The sequence below is a fragment of the Scyliorhinus torazame genome, chromosome 22 (genome assembly GCF_047496885.1).
Source record: "Scyliorhinus torazame isolate Kashiwa2021f chromosome 22, sScyTor2.1, whole genome shotgun sequence".
NCBI lineage: Eukaryota > Metazoa > Chordata > Chondrichthyes > Carcharhiniformes > Scyliorhinidae > Scyliorhinus > Scyliorhinus torazame.
In genome coordinates, this window is record NC_092728.1 from 99,093,694 (window position 1) to 99,110,198 (window position 16,505).

General features: G+C 47.8%; 1 protein-coding gene across 1 annotated transcript in view; it reads left to right on the forward strand.

Annotated features, from left to right (window-relative positions):
- LOC140398863 (alpha-N-acetylgalactosaminide alpha-2,6-sialyltransferase 6-like) overlaps positions 1-16,505 on the forward strand; it is a 56,349-nt gene that overhangs the window by 14,779 nt on the left and 25,065 nt on the right. The gene's annotated exons all lie outside the window — the stretch shown is intronic.

Sequence of the window (16,505 nt, forward strand, 5' to 3'; positions counted from 1 at the left end):
TGATGAACAAATGTAGTATTTACAGTAAGGTAGGGCCAGAACACTTTGTACTCTCCCTATCAGATGCAGGGAGCTGGTAATTGCTGCATCGGGGAAGCAGAGGGTGGGACGGGTTCAATCTGTATCCAGGATTGAAGAACAAGGCAATGGGTTGTTTCAAAATGGTTCACCTTTTACCTGATTGGGTTACGAGCCTGGAACGGGGCAATGGATCAGCTTTGCTGGCATTGGTGTGGAGGCGAGTGTTCTCTGGGAGAGGGGAGAGAACATTTGTTTTTCCCAATAAATGGGTTCAAATCCGGAAGAGGAGAGCTCTGAAGCCCTTAAGATTCAAGTGCCGACAAGCTTTTGGGAGCGGTAAAAGCTGCTGCTTACCTGTGTGTGCAAGACGGAGCGTGTGATTTTATGAAGGGCGTCTTGTCAATATAGGTTTACATTTATTTAAAAAATGTAGTTTATTGCCCCTGCCCTTTAAGCCCCTGAGCACTCCATCAATGGCCACAAAATTCACTGAGCATTTATTGATCAAGGGAATAAAAGTTGTCCTGTGTGTGGGGTGGGCAAAGGTGATTGAACACAGCAAGGTGGTGCAGTGGTTAGCGCTGCTGCCTTATGGCGTCGAGGTCTCCAGTTCGATCCCGGCTCTGGGTCACTGTCCGTGTGGAGTTTGCACATTCTCCCCATGTCTGCGTGGGTTTTGCCCCCATAACCCAAAGATGTTCAGGCTAGGTTGTTTGGCCACGCTATATTGCCCCTTAATTGGAAAAAATGAATTGGGTTCTTGAAATTTTTTAAAGTAGTGATTGAACACAGTACTTGCCCATTGACTTGAGTGCTGACTGCCTGGAGACACTGCTGGGTGGTTTAACAATTTAAAAGCAGATTAACCCTGCACTCAGACACATGTATGTCAATGAGCTCCCTCCCTGACATCTACCACTTACTCAAGTTAGAACATAGAACATTACAGCACAGTACAGGCCCTTCGGCCCTCGATGTTGCGCCGACCTGTGAAATCCCTCTAAAGCCCATCTACACTATTCCCTTATCGTCCATATGTCTATCCAATGACTATTTGAATGCCCTTAGTGTTGGCGAGTCCACTACTGATGCAGTTGGCTCCTATTGTAACTTGTGAGTTTTGTTTTATTGTTTCACGGGATGTGGGCTCGCTGGCCAGGCCAGTATTTGTTGCCCATCCCTAATTGCCCTTACGAAGATGTTGGTGAGCTGCCTTCTTGAACCGCCGCAGTCCATGTGGTGTGGGTACACCCATAATTTCATTTAGCATGTTGGGCTCTGGCATTGCCCAGTTTGGACCTTGACGCAATTCTATAACCGTGGTCTCCGAGCTGGTCATGCCAGGACAGCTGTTACGAAATGGAAGCTGGGGCAAGAAAGACCCAGCCAGGTACCATGTTTTGGGCGCAAGATTGCAGAGTGGTTAGCATTGTTGCTTCACAGCGCCAGGGTCCCAGGTTTGATACCCGGCTTGGGTCACTGTCTATGCGGAGTCTGCATGTTCTTCCCCGTGTCTGCGTGGGTTGCCTCCGGGTGCTCCGGTTGCCTCCCACAAGTCCCGAAAGACGTGCTTGTTCGGTGAATTGGACATTCTGAATTCTCCCTCGGTGTACCCGAACAGGTGCCGGAATGTGGCGACTAGGGGATTTTCACAGTAACTGCACTGTGGTGTTAATGTAAGCCTACTTGTGATACTAATAATAAATTATTAATATTTTAATTTTAAAAAAATGTATTTGTATAGTGATTTTCACAACTATCAGGTATCTTAAAGTGCCTCACAGGCAATGAAATGTAGTCGCAGGTGTAATGTGAGAAATGCAGCAGCCAATTTGTGCTCAAAATTCAAACATCAATGAGATCATGAGTGGATGATCTTTTTTTTGTGGGATGTTGAATAAGAGATAAACGTTGTCCAGGACACGGGGGGATAATTTTCCAGATATTCTTAAAAATAGCACCATGGGATCCTTTCCACCCACTCGAGTAGGCAGCTGATGCCTTGGTCTCATGTTTCATTCAGAAATCACACCTCTGACATTACTGCATTGTTACGGGCACGCGCTCAGCTCTCAACAGTGGCTAAGAGACTGGACCTGAACCATAATTTTTAAGATGGAAAGAGTGATAATATAGGAAATTGGGCTTGGTTATTTTATAAACAAACTTTATTGAAACTTTATTTTCTTAACCGTGATGCACTAGTTCCCATTAAATAGCACTCTAATGGGCGGCATGTGGCACGGTGATTAGCACTGGGACTGCGAAGCTGAGGACCCGGGTTCGAATCCATGCGCATACGCACCAATGATCAGGCACGCATGCGCAGTGCGGCTGCATTTTTAAAAATATGGTCGCAGCCTTTTTTTTTCAAGTTTGGTGGGACAAAGGGACCATTGGGGCCAAATGGGCCCAAAACCATTTCCTCCGTTTTTGTCAGCAACAAACAAGGTAAGAGAAAATGGTGGGCCGCAAAAGTCGGCCGGCGTGGGCCGCAAAAGTCGGCCGGCGTGGGCCGCAAAGGTCGGCCGGCGTGGGCCGCAAAGGTCGGCCGGCGTGGGCCGCAAAGGTCGGCCGGCGTGGGCCGCGAAGATTGGTCGGTTGGTAAGAATGGGTGCCCGGAAAAAAAGTTTGAAAAACACTGCCCTACAGGACTGCTACGTTGCAAACATTGATATCTAAACTGGTTTGGTTTGTACAAGAGGGCTAAGTATTGTCAGTCCCGTCATTATCCCATGTCTTTGACTATCCATATTTTTTTCATGATTTTTCATGACATGACTTTGGCCACTTCAATTGACAGTCTACCATGAGCTCAACCTAGCTTTCTTGTGCAGCATGGTACCATATTGTGTTGCCTCTCAAGTTCAGCATCAAAATGATGATGCGGCTGCAATGGATTTATTCTTTGAATATCGTTGAAAAGAGAGACATGTTGCTGGGCGGCATGGTAGCACAGTGGTTAGCACTGCTGCTTCACAGCACCAGGGACCCGGGGTCGATTCCGGCTTGGATCACTGTTTGTGCGGAGTCTGCACGTTCTCCCCGTGGGTTTCCTCCGGGTGCTCCGGTTTCCTCCCACCATTCCTGAAAGACGTGCTTGTTAGGTGAATTGGACATTCTGAATTCTCCCTCTGTGTATCCAAACAGGCGCCGGAATGTGGCGACTAGGGCCTTTTCACAGTAACTTCATTGCATTGTTAATATGAGCCTACTTGTGACAATAAAGATTATTATTATAAAAAAGCTTCTGCAACCTGTCTCTCTTTTTAGTGACATTCATGGTCTGTTCTACCAAACAACTCTTTTGTTTATTTATTTTTTGTTTCTGACATACCTGGAAGAAGCTATGAAGCCTGAAAACAAGTGGGGAAAAATGGAGTGTCAGAAAATAACGGTGGCGTAAAGTTCGTGGTCTTAAAAGCCTTTAAATGATGAGGGAGGACTGACTCTAGATGGGCAGTTCCACAGACTTGGGGAAGGATGCGTTAAGCCGGGAGACTGCCACTTGAATATTGATTGCAACACACGGGGAATGAATGGAAAGAGAAGAACGATCTTATCAAGCCCACAATAAATGGAAATATTCCGTGGGCAGTTAATCTTGAGGCTTGACACCACGTTTTGGCAATGAACTCGCACAGTACGCTTATTAACCAGAAGAGAAGGCATCAACAATCTGTTGATGACCTTAAAATACTTATTGCTTTATTTGAAAGAAGTTTTGTATTTAAATGATATTTTTCAAATAGCTTGGATCATTTCACATATCAGATGACAGCGGTGTCTGATGTTATGTAAAGACAAATAAGTAGCTACCATTCTGTACCAGCCTTGCTCTACAAATAACAATCGGATGAAAGGCCCAATTCATCTGTTTTTGGTAATGTTGCCTGAGCGAGGAATTATCCGAAAGGGTGTTGCCCATATCCTACTCACAGCAAATCTTTGACCTTTATTTGTTGCAATGCCTCGATTTTTAAAACTCTCATCCTTGTTTTCAAACTCCTCGTGGCCCCCCTCCTCCTTCTCTTTGTAAACTCCTCCAGCTCTAGAACCCTCCACGATCTCTGCGCTGCCCCAATTTTGCCCTTGCACGTTTTCATTGCTCCACCATTGGTGGCCACGCCTGCAGCTAGCCCAGTCTCTGGAATTCCCACCCCTCTGTTGTGCCTCCCCACCTTCCTTAAGGTGCCCCTTAAAACCAGCTTTTGGTCACTTGTTCTAACGTCTCCTTGTATGGTTCAGGCGAGGTTACCATTGTTGACCAGGATGCTGGGAGCATTCTCTGCTATCAGGTATCTTAAAGTGCCTCACAGGCAATGAGTAACATTTGAAATGTAGTCGCAGGTGTAATGTGAGAAATGCAGCAGCCAATTTGTGCTCAAAATTCAAACATCAATGTGATCATGAGTGAATGATCTTTTTTTTTGTGGGATGTTGAATAAGAGATAAACGTTGTCCAGGACACGGGGGGATAATTTTCCAGATATTCTTAAAAATAGCACGATGGGATCCTCTCTTCTCTTCTCTCTCTTCTCTCTCTTCTCTCTCTTCTCTCTCTTCTCTCCTCTCCTCTCCTCTCCTCTCCTCTCCTCTTCTCCTCTCCCTCTCTCTTCTCTTCTCTCTCTTTCTCTTCTCCTCTCTTCTCTTCTCTCTTCTCTTCTCTCTTCTCCTCTCTTCTCCTCTCCTCTCTTCTCTTCTCTCTTCTCCTCTCTCTCTTCTCACCTCTGTTCTCTCTCTTAGTCTCTTTCTTCCTTTCTCTCATCTCTCTCCTTCTCTTTCTTCTTTTCTCTCTTCTCTTTTCTTCTCTCCACTCCGCCTAGCCCCTCAAACAAAGGTTCTCTGGGGTTTCCAGACTTGCCTATCAGCGTTATCTTGACTGTTTGGCCCACTCCCCTTTATACAATTGATATTGATATGCAACTGGCCCATTGGCGGGAAAAGAGGCCATCAGACTCTATAATGGGCTAATAGCTGGTCAGACAGGAGTGTCCCGAAGAACAGGCATCTGGAGCATCCTGTGTATTCCCACTAACGAGTTTATGTCCGACTGGGACAATGTAACTTGGCCAGGTGTGGGCGTATCCGTCTGACTCCGTGCTAGCAAGGTTTTTTTTACTCCCCTCAGTCTATTTAATCCCTTAATTGCCTGCTACATCTTGGATCTAATTTCTGGAGCCAAGTTCCTAATATCTGCCTCGTGTAACAGGCACCCCTTCAGTCCTGCATTCAAGTGTCAGCCTTGACTGCCACCCTGTCCATCACCAACGCACAGTAGCAACATGAGTGTAACGTCTACAAGATTCCCTGCAACAGCGAAGAAAGGCTCCTTTGACAGCACCTTCCAGTTATGCGGGGGCTGCTTTATTCATGATGGTGTCGAACGTCTTGAGTGTCGTTGGAGCTGCACCCATCCAGGCAAGTAGGGAGTATCCCATCACAGTCCTGACTTTGCCTTGTAGATGGTGGACAAACTTTGTGGAATCAGAAGGTGAATTACTCACTGCAGGATTCCCAGCCTCCAACCTGCTCTTGTGCTACAGCATCTATATGGCTCGTCCAGTTCAGTTTCTGGTCAATGCTGACCCCAGGAACGTGCTAGTGTACAATTCAGTGATGGGAATGTAATTGGATGTCAGGAGGAGTCGATTAAATTATCTCCTGTTGCAGTATTTTGCTCTAGTTCTAAGATCTCATTGCGTTTGTGTGTACAGTACCTTGTATAGTTATTGATTAGCAAAAAGTTTTGTTTTATTTCATTTATTCTAATACAGTAATTAGTTAACACTTCTATTGCCATTGCTTGTGTTTGTCATGTTTAGCACCTTATTGACCCTGGCCCTATCTTTATTTTTTGCGTTAACGGAATATTATTTATTTTTATTTTCATTGGCAACCTAATTTTGTAGTTTTTCTGTGCCTTCCTAATTTTGGGGTGTTTTCTCAATTGTTTTGCATTCCCTCTTATCGTCCTTTGCTTGGTGTTTGCCTTTTTGCTTTAATTTCAATTTTGCCCCTCTTTATTCATCCAAGGCGTGTCATTACTGGCTGGTTTGTTTCTTGTTAAAATGGGATATAGTTCCTAATATGTCTGATCCTTCGTAATAAATTATTTCCTCCAGTTCTCCTATTTTATTTTGCCTACTGTGCACATTAAGCAAGATGTTTAATTTGTCTGTAATAGTTGTTACTTTTATTTTCGTCTCAACTGTCCTTTTAGGCAACACTTTTACGCCGATTTGATATCTTGTCCCAAAATCAGCAACGAGTAGATCAGGTTCAATGTAATGACAAAGAGAGAACTGTCTCTTCAGTAACGGCATTAGTAATCCCAGAAGAGCCATGTTGCTACAGACTCCCTTCCCCCGCACTGTATGCTGCTCTGATTTTCTGTTCTGCGGTTTGCTGATGAAATGCACATGGAGCTCCATCAGTCTGCGAAAATTCATTGTTTCCAATTGTGGAAAACAAAAATGAACCAATTCCGAAGATTGGGTGGATTTGAGAATTGGAGCAGTACATTACAGTTTCAGGTCAGACTCGAGTATTCAGTTCAAACCTGCAGCCTCCGATGATGCGACTGCCCGGCGTACATGCGTTGACTGTCGCCTGCCTGATGTACTTGGCAGTGGCGAGTGAGCTACCTCACTAACAGAAGATTGGAAACACTGGGAATGAATTAAAAGACGAGGGTGGAGGATTTTCGGGCCGATCTCGGCAGCGGGATCTTCCTGTCCCGCCGAAGGCAAAACGCTGCCGAGGGTGTCCCAGCATCGGGTGGGGGTGGGTGGGGGGGGGAATTCAATGGGAAATGCCATTGACAGCAGCTGGACCAGAAGATCTCCCCCCCCACCCCACCCCAAAGACCAAACTAACAGTACCATACTGTTGCTTTTTCTATCATTATTCTTTCATAGGATGTGGCTGTCGCTGGCATGACTTTGTGCAGTGGAGGACTTTGGTATAATCAGCAGATTTCTCCCTCAGGGTGACCAGCTGATTTCGTGATGGTTACCGTGTAGAGGCTACTTCACTTGGGACCATAGAAATTATACAGCACAGAAGGGGGCCATTCAGCCCATCTTGTCCATGCCGACCTAGACCCCCAGGTGCCCTTTCTAATCCCATCTTCCTGTACACGGCCCATAGCCCTGCAGCTTAAGGTGCAGATCCAGGTGCGAGTTTAGGTTCTCTGCTTCCACCGTCAACTTGGCCACCAAATTCCAGACGCCCACCACCCTCTGCGTCCCCTCTAATCCTACCGTCACTTAGCTCGAATCTATGACCTCTGGGGCGTCATTCTCCGCCGGCGGGAGTCTCCGTTTTGCCGGCGCCCGGGGGTTTCCCGATGGCGTGGGGCTGCCCCACAATGGGAAACCCCATTGACCGGCCGGTGTTACGGAGACTCCCGCCGGCCGGTCGGGGCAGAAATGTGGCGGGGCGGGTAGGAGAATTTCGCCCCTGATTCTTGAACTCTCTGCCAAGGAAAACTGATTCCTCCTCTCTACTCTATCTCTATCCTTCACAACGTTGTTTACCTCAAAAATGTCACCCCCTCAGCCATCTCAGTTCCAAGGAAAACAACGCCAATCTCTCCAAACTATCTTTGTAGCTCCAGCTCTGGCAACGTTCTAGTAAGTCTCCTCTGCACTCTCTCCAGGGCAATTATATGACCCATTTCCGTTTCCGAAACCTGACTTCATGCAAATTAACGGCTCACCTTCAAGTGAATCGGTTTTCCACTGAAGGCAGGTTTCTGATCTGAAAACAAATCTGGATCCTGTTTCCCAGAAGCAACATATAATAAGGCCCAACTTTATTTTGCTAAGCTTAGTCTCTTTTGGCGATTTACCTTTGCTCATGAAGGTGATACATATCTACTCCAGGCACAGATTCAGCATTGGGGGTGGATTGAATACAGGATAACGTTTCTGGACCTTTAACCCCAGCAGCACATCATGGATCAGCTGATCAGGAGCCTCTGCTGAAAGGTAACAAGTCTCCGAATGTGCGTTTCTCCAATTTTCTGTTTCCCCTTCAGTGAAGTGCTGAAAAGTGACATTTCCTTTCACGATAATGATAATCGCTTATTGTCACAAGTGGGCTTCAATGAGGTTGCTGTGAAAAGCCCCTAGTCGCCACATTCCGGCGTCTGTTCGGGGAGGCCGGTACGGGAATTGAACCCGCGCTGCTGGTCTTGTTCTGCATTACAAGCCAGCTGTCTTAGCCCACTGTGCTAAACCAGCCCCTGATATGATACCAGCTATCCTCGTGACTGCTGTGTTAATGGGGGTGCCTCGCTGAAGTGGACCTTGTATGCTTCACCTGATGCCGGTGTCTGTGTATTTACATTGTGGACCTGGTGTTGCCCTATTATGTATTTTCCTTTTCTTTTCATGTACAAAATGATCTCTGTCTGAGCTGCTCGCAGAAAAATACTTTTCGCTGTACCTCGGTACACGTGACAATAAACAAACCCAAATACAGCCACTGTCAAAGCAGCCTTCGGGAGGTACCTAGCAGACCAAGCTTTGCTCTGTGTACGCTTACACCCCCCAAACACGCCCGGAAAGATGGCGGCAGTTGTGCTGGACCGCGTCTCCGTCCACCCCGACTCCGCACTATTCCCCCCCCCAGCCCTGGCAGAAACCTCCCCGGCCAGTGGCACAGCTTTGTAGCTGACTCTGATTAAAGTGGGATGTGTTCCTCAGTCACTGAATCGCTGTGTTGGCAGCTAGGATTGTGGGAGCTAATGGATTCTTTCCAGCCACGTGTCCAGCTGTAAATCTGATGGATTGCAGCGGCGCAGTCAAAAGCTAGGAGAGTGTTTTACTCCCTCTGCAGAACCTGTTACTTTACGGTGCGTAAATATATAGTGTGCATATATTTTTATTTTTCCAATCTTTCTAATTTGTCCATCGCAATTGGTCTTTGTTGATCTTCCGGTTTTCCAGTGTTATGGGGTTGATATATGTTGCAAGTGATAGTCCGTTCACATTACTTAATGAAAGGCTTTGATAAAAGTGGATTGGGACAATCTGTTTTCCTCAGTTTGGTGGGACAATAATTGTAGGTCACAGATTTAAGATAATTGGCATAAGAAAGCGAGGGGAAATTTGGAAAATCTGTGAGTTATGGTCCGGATTTGAGTATATGCATGAAAAGGAAATACTTAGAGGGCTGTGGGAAAAGAGCCATGGATGTGGAAATAATTGGATAGCTCTCTCAAAAGATCAGATGGGTCGAATGGCCACCTCCTGTGAAGTCCAAGGTCATGGGCTGGTTTCTCCGTTCCTGCGGCTAAGTGCTCACACCAATGGAGGATCTGTGGTGTTACACGACGGAAACACATCGGTGCCACACCCACACTGATTCCGCTACCAGTGAGGGGCTAACACCGGCACCGCGTGAAAGACCCGCGGAATGTGTGGTAAATGTGGAAGAATCGGCGGGTCCGTGCTGGACACGAGCTGCAGCCAGGTGTACGCTTACACCGTCCAAACATGCGGCGATTGCACCCGGAAAAATGGCGGCAGATGTGCTGTACCACGTCTCTGTCCACCCCGACTCCGCACTACTCCCCCCAGCCCTGGCAGAAGCCTCCCCGGCCAGCGGCACGGCTTTCGGTGAAGTGTGACAGCGCTGGACGCACGCCCTCTCTCTACCTCTCCACAGCTGCCATGCCAGGCGCATGACTGTTCAGACCACACGTGGCCCCGCGCCGTCGGGATCTCGGCCCATCGGAGGCAGAGCATCGCGGGTGTGCCTGCTAGTGATTTGCAAACACGGTTGCGACTGCGCGTGGCGCGCGTCTCGATGCCGCCGATTTGGAGGGGGCGGAGCATCCCCCTCAAACTGGTGCCACCCGGGATTTTGGCTTCGGGAGCCATTCTCCGCCCGATCGCTGTTCCAGATTCCAGCGATGGGCAACGGAGAATCCCACCCCATATATGGAGGGGCAAAGATCCGATATCTATGGTGAAATGCCGCCGTTTGTGCTCTATGGCTTCAGCGTACAGGGTGATTCTGCTTTTCTGTATCCCTGAGGGGAGTGATGTTCACAGCAGATGGATGTTGGAAAATCTCTCTCCCTGCTAGCACCCCACCCCTCCGCCATTTAAAAAAATTATTTCCCTGGCAAAGCCCATCTTTAATTGCCCTTGGACTAATTAACTTGCTAGGCCATTTCGGAGGGCAGGTACAAGTTAACCACATTGTTGTGGGTCTGGAGTCACATGTAGGCCAGACCAGGTAAGGATGACCAATTTTATTTTCCCGCAAAGCGGCATCAGAGAAACCGATGGGATTTTATGGCAATCAGTGATAGTTATCATGGCCATCATTACTGAAACGAGCTGAATATTCCAGATCTATTCATTGAATTAATTCTATGCTGGGATTTGAACCCATGTCCTCGGAGCATTAGACTAGCCTCTGACATCTACTAGTCCACTGACATCACCATTATGCCAGCATAGCCTCCGGTAATAGATGTGAACAGTGCCAAGGAGGCTGGCCAACCACGCCCACATGTTCTGGTCTTACCCCAGACTTGCGGGCACCTCTTCAAGGCAATGTCCAAAGTGGTGGGGATGAGGGTGGAGCCGTGCCCGAAAGCGGCGGTCTTCGGGGTATCAGACCAGCCAGATGTCTTCATGGGGAGGAGGGTGGACGCCCTTGCCTTTGCCTCCCTGATCGCCCGCCAGGGAATCCTGCTCGGCTGGCGGTCAGCAGCACCACTGATGTCCCCTTGGAAAATTCTTATTGTTCTGTGTGTGTTTATATTATGTTATGTATACCAAAACCCAATAAAAACATTTAAGAAAACACCATAGACCCCGGTAGTGCCAAGTCACCTTTAAGGACAGGTTGATGTAACTCCCTCCGAAGGATTATAGTACTCCCATGTACACCCATTTTATTCCCGATTACTGGAAGTGTGAGGAGCAAACAAGCGTGGGACCAAAATGGCTCTTTGTCCCGTTTCCTCCTTCAGGATCGTCTCTTGATCTTTGAGGAAGTGAGCCTTGTGAACCTTGCAGAAGTGACATGTTTACATTACTTTTTGCATACCTGGTCGAAGCAATCCCACCTCCTGACTCAGTTTTGGATCTAAATTGTAAAGTGAGTCTTCAGTCTCAACCCCAACAGGGAAAACAAAATCAGATATTCACCTTTACTGGGAGAAGGCAATTTAAATATTGAGTGGTCACCCCATGGTGCTGTGAAGTAATTTATGATTTGCAGGAATAATGATTTGATTTCACATTCTTTGCAAGTATTGATGTTCCTGACAGGGTTCTTGGCAGCAGGGTAAGCACACTGGCACAGTAGCAGTGTGATTTACAGCCTAGCGCATTACTTGGATGTGAGTCACATGCTGCAGTTGCCAACTTGAATCTGATAGCGCAGAATAACTTCAAACCTTTGCCTATGCTGTTTGTCTTTAATCTTTTATTATTGCCACAAGTCGGCTAACATTAACACTGCAATGAAGTTACTGTGAAAATCCCTTAGTCGCCACATTCCGGCGCCTGTTCGGGTACACAGAGGGAGAATTCAGAATGTCCAATTCACCTAACAGCGCGTCTTTTGGGACTTGTGGGAGGAATCCGGAGCGCCCGGAGGAAACCCACGCAGAGAGGGGGAGAACGTGCAGACTCCACACAGACAGACCCGAGCCGGGAATCGAACCTGGGACCCTGGTGCTATGAAGCAACAGTGCTAAGCACTGTGCTACTGTGCCGCCCCAACTCCTGACCAGTATGTCCCAAAATATTCTATGACTTTATTCCTCCAGCAAATGTGTGTGAGAAATATTTCTCTTTCAAAGAGTGGATGTAATGCTATTGAAATTGCATTGGAGGGAGGGGACAGTGTGGTGGTAATGCCACTAGACTAGTCATCCAAGAAGCCCAGGCTAATGCAGCAGGTGGAATTTAAATTCACTTAGTAAATCTTCACTGCTCCTGTCTCGCCCAGCCTGAGCGAGGAAGGTTGGGATGAGACAGGGGCCTCAGAATTCCAGCAAGGCTGTCGAGTGTGGCAATCTGATGGGGATTACCACTCTGAGGAAGGTACGGGCATAACGTGTTGTTTGTGAAAACCCACAATGTGTTAGGACGCTGAAGGGTCAGTGTTGTTAGGGGAAGTTGCCTTGTGAATACACTCGGGACGTCACCACAGATAAAGGGTTATGATTATACATAACATTTTGAGAAGTTGTTATTTTTCATATTAAGAAGTTTGAAGGGTGACCTTATGTCTATCTTCAAGAATATGAAGAGTTGTTGCCATTGGTTACCAAGAGGCTAAGCAGGATAGCATAGATTTTAAGACAATCGCAAGAAGAATGATGGGGGTGGTTAGAATATGAAATTGTCTGGCACGGACCGAAGCAACACCCCATTAGCATTTTGAGAAAATAATTCGATAGTTGCTTGAGAAAAGATTTTTACGTTGTGTACAAATCAATCAGAAGTGTGGGATTAGACTGAGGGGGGCTTGTGGGGAAAATCAGCCTTATTTCTGTAACATCCTAAAATGCCAGATGGCAGACATCTGAAAGGGTGGCGTGAGAGCGAGAGAGCGGGAGAGAGGAGAGAGAGAGACTTTTCGCAGCAGATTGTGGGGGAGGGACAGAGAGACTATGACATTATAGCGACAGTATGTCATGAGAAAGGAATTTGAGCTCTGGTGACAGATGTAGAAAGTTGAGGGAGCAGACTTGCCAACTCTCCCACAAACCTGCTCCTGCCTTGGAATTGCAACCTTGCAAGAGCTTGCTGCTTCTTGACAGTAGTGAATGTTCTTAAGAGGAAATGAGTGGGGGAAAGATAGGGGGAAGCAGAACAGTGCATCAATACCACTTGGCTGCCCTCCACCTATGGTGGACACAGTTTGCTTTTATCCATGTTAATGGCTTTTCTTTGGTACAAAGGACACCTCTGCACATCTGGTGATGGAACATCACACACCTATGATCTGATTACTGGGTGGGCAAGTTTTCAGTCTGTAAGCACATTCCTCCCACAGCCATCAATCATTTTCCACATTGCTGTACTACTTGGATGGGACTGAAACTAAGGCTGTGATTGAACCGTTTGCATATTAAAACATTCAAAAACGTTACGCTTGATCACTGCATGAATGTGCTGGACTAGTATAATGTGGTGATTTTTATCGCTTAACCCTTTTTGAGTATTAATATATTCCATTTCCTGGTCTGTTGTATTCCACGTTTACTGATTATGGCAATTCTAAAATTTAAATCTAGGAATTTTGGGTGTGAAATTAATCTTTTTTGGTATTGATTGATTCATTATGAACCCTTTTAATGCTACTTATGAACATTCGAATATACGGAATAGGAGCAGGAGTAGGCCATTCAGCCTTCGAGCCTGCTAGGCCATTCAGTGAGATCATGGCTGATCTATTTGTGTTTCGAGTTCCACATTCCTCCATCTACACCCCCCCCCCCCCCCCCCCCCCCCCCCGCGATAACCTTTAGTACCTTGTTAGGCAATTGAATCAATCTACCTCTGCCTTAAAAATATTCAGTTTCCACCAACTCCTGAGACAGAGTTCCAACGTTGCACAACTCTCTTGAGAGGAAAATGTTTCTCCTCAAGTTTGCCCTGAAGGGGTGACCCCCTAATTTTAAAATAGTGCCCCCTTGCTCTGGACTCGCCCATTAGAGGAAACTTCATTTCCGTGCCCACCTGATGAAGACCATTCGCTTCACCCCTCACTCTTCTAAAGTCCACTGGAAACAAGTCCAATCTTGCCAACCTCTCCACCTAAGACTAACCCGCTCATTCCAGGTATCAATCTCCTCTGAACTGCCTCCAGTCCTTCCTTAAATAAGGAGACTAAAACTGCACACAGTATTTGAGATGTGGTCTTGCGCAGTCCAGTTGAACCCCCTTTTTCCACTTGCAATATTCCCTTCAAAAATTTGATTAAATAATAATTTAAGCACGGTTTAAGCAATAATTTAAGCACGGGCAGCACGGTAGCATTGTGGATAGCACAATTGCTTCACAGTTCCAGGGTCCCAGGTTCGATTCCAGCTTGGGTCACTGTCTGTGCAGAGTCTGCACATCCTCCCCGTGTGTGCGTGGGTTTTCTCCGGGTGCTCCGGTTTCCTCCCACAGTCCAAAGATGTGCAGGTTAGGTGGATTGGCCATGCTAAATTGACCTCAGTGTCCAAAATTGCCCTTAGTGTTGGGTGGGGTTACTGGGTTATGGGGATAGGGTGGAGGTGTTGACCTTGGGTAGGGTGCTCTTTCCAAGAGCTGGTGCAGACTCGATGGGCCGAATGGCCTCCTTCTGCACTGTAAATTCTATGATAATCTATGATAATGCCCCTGTGTTTGTATTGCTTCACCAGTTTGAGACTGGCAGCTGATTGACTTGTCCTTTTCTATCTGTTCTTTCATTACCTAGCCTCCCTGTGACGGCTGTGAAGAGTATTACCTCTCTTCGGCTGTACCTTTCTGAGGGAAGATTCACCCTTTTTTTAATCGTCCTCCAAGCGTTTTTGTAAAAATTCTCTTTTCCCCTTGTGGATCTTCCTTGACATGAAGAGACCGGAGATTTGGCTCTAGGCCACTGAATCTGTGGTTGGCTTCAGAGGATGTCAAGACTTTGTCCTATTTTTCAGTCACCCTAGATGTTGCTGTCTCTCTGTGGGGGTGCTCCTGTGTAAGACTGTGGGCAGCTCTCCCTCAACTCAGAGTCAGAAGCTTAGGGATTCAAGTTCCACTGAAGACCTTAAGCAAAATATCCAGGCTGACAAAGGTGTGCTGCATTGTCAGAGAAATATTCAGATGCAACATTAAACTGAAGCCCTGTCTGTCCCCTCAGGTGGAAGCAGATGTTGCCATCGCATTATTTTCAGTAAGAGCGGGGGAATTCTCCCCGGTGTTTTATATTTATCTGTCTACTGCCTTTTAAAAACAAAAAACAAAACCTGGGGCGGGATTCTCCCCTACCCAGCGGGGCGGGGGTCCCGGCGTGATGGAGTGGCGGGAACCACTCCGGCGTTGGGCCGCCCCAAAGGTGCGGAGAAGACCAAGCCCACCGGCTGGCGTGGAAGGCCTTTGGTGCCACGCCAGACGGGGCCGAAAGGACTTCGCCGGCCTGCGTACGTCCACGCATGCACGGGAGTGTCAGCGGCTGCTGATGTCATCCCCGCGCATGCGCAGGGGAGGGGGTCTCTTCTGCCCCGCCATGGTCTTCACCATGGCGAAGGCGGAAGAAAAAGCGTGCCCCCATGGCACAAGCCCGCCCGCGGATCGGTGGGCCCCGATCGCGGGCCAGGCCACTGTGGGGTCACCCCCCGGGGCCAGATCGCTCCGTGCCCCCCCCCCCCCCCCCCCCCAGCACCCCAGAGCCCGCCCGCGCCACCTGCTCCCACCGGTAAGGTAGGTGGTTTAATCCACGCCGGCGGGAGAGGGTTGACAGCGGCGGGACTTCAGCCCATCGCGGGCCGGAGAATCGCCGTGGGTGGGCCCACCGACCGGCGCGGCGCGATTCCCGCCCCCGCCGAATCTCTGGTGGCGGAGACTTCGGGACACGTCGGGGGTGGGATTCACGCCAGCCCCCGGCAATTCTCCGACCCAATCCCGCCCCAGATCACCTGGTCTCCTGAGCCAAGTTTCACAGAGTTGATCACCACAGGGCAAAACATCATCTCACAAGAGGGAAGGCTGCCGCAACCAAAATAAACAACAGATCATAGAATTTACAGTGCAGAAGGAGGCCATTCGGCCCATCGAGTCTGCACCGGCTCTTGGAAAGAGCACCTTACCCAAGGTCAACATCTCCACCCCATCCCCATAACCCAGTAACCCCACCCAACACTAAGGGCAATTTTGGACACTAAGGGCAATTTAGCCTGGCCAATCCACCTAACCTGCACATCTTTGGACTGTGGGAGGAAACCGGAGCATCCGGAGGAAACCCACGCACACACTGGGAGGATGTGCAGACTCCGCACAGACAGTGACCCAAGCCGGAATCGAACCTGGGACCCTGGAGCTGTGGGTCCAGAGGAGGTATGAATGACAGCAAAATGGACAGCTGTGGTCTGCAGGCAAAACGGAGAAGAGAAAAACAAGTTTAACATCAAAAGGATCCAAAACAGGGCCAGAGGATGCAGTCTGAAATTGCTGTGCTCGATGTTGAGTTTGGAAGGCTGCATGTTGTCAGATGGAAAGACGAGATTTTGTTACACGAGCTCCATTGGAACCTGCGGAGGATTTCCAACATTTTTCTATTTTTATTTCACATTCCCAGCATCCGCAGGGTATTGTTGTGTTATGTAATTTGGAATAACACAAGCTGCCACTTGAATGCAGTTTTGAGTAAAAGATGCTCCAGACTTTGAAGTGAGTTCAATGTGTTTTATTGAACTATTAGCACAGTTCTCAATGAGTTCGACTCTCTGCTAATCTAAATGCAGTAACTCAGTCTAA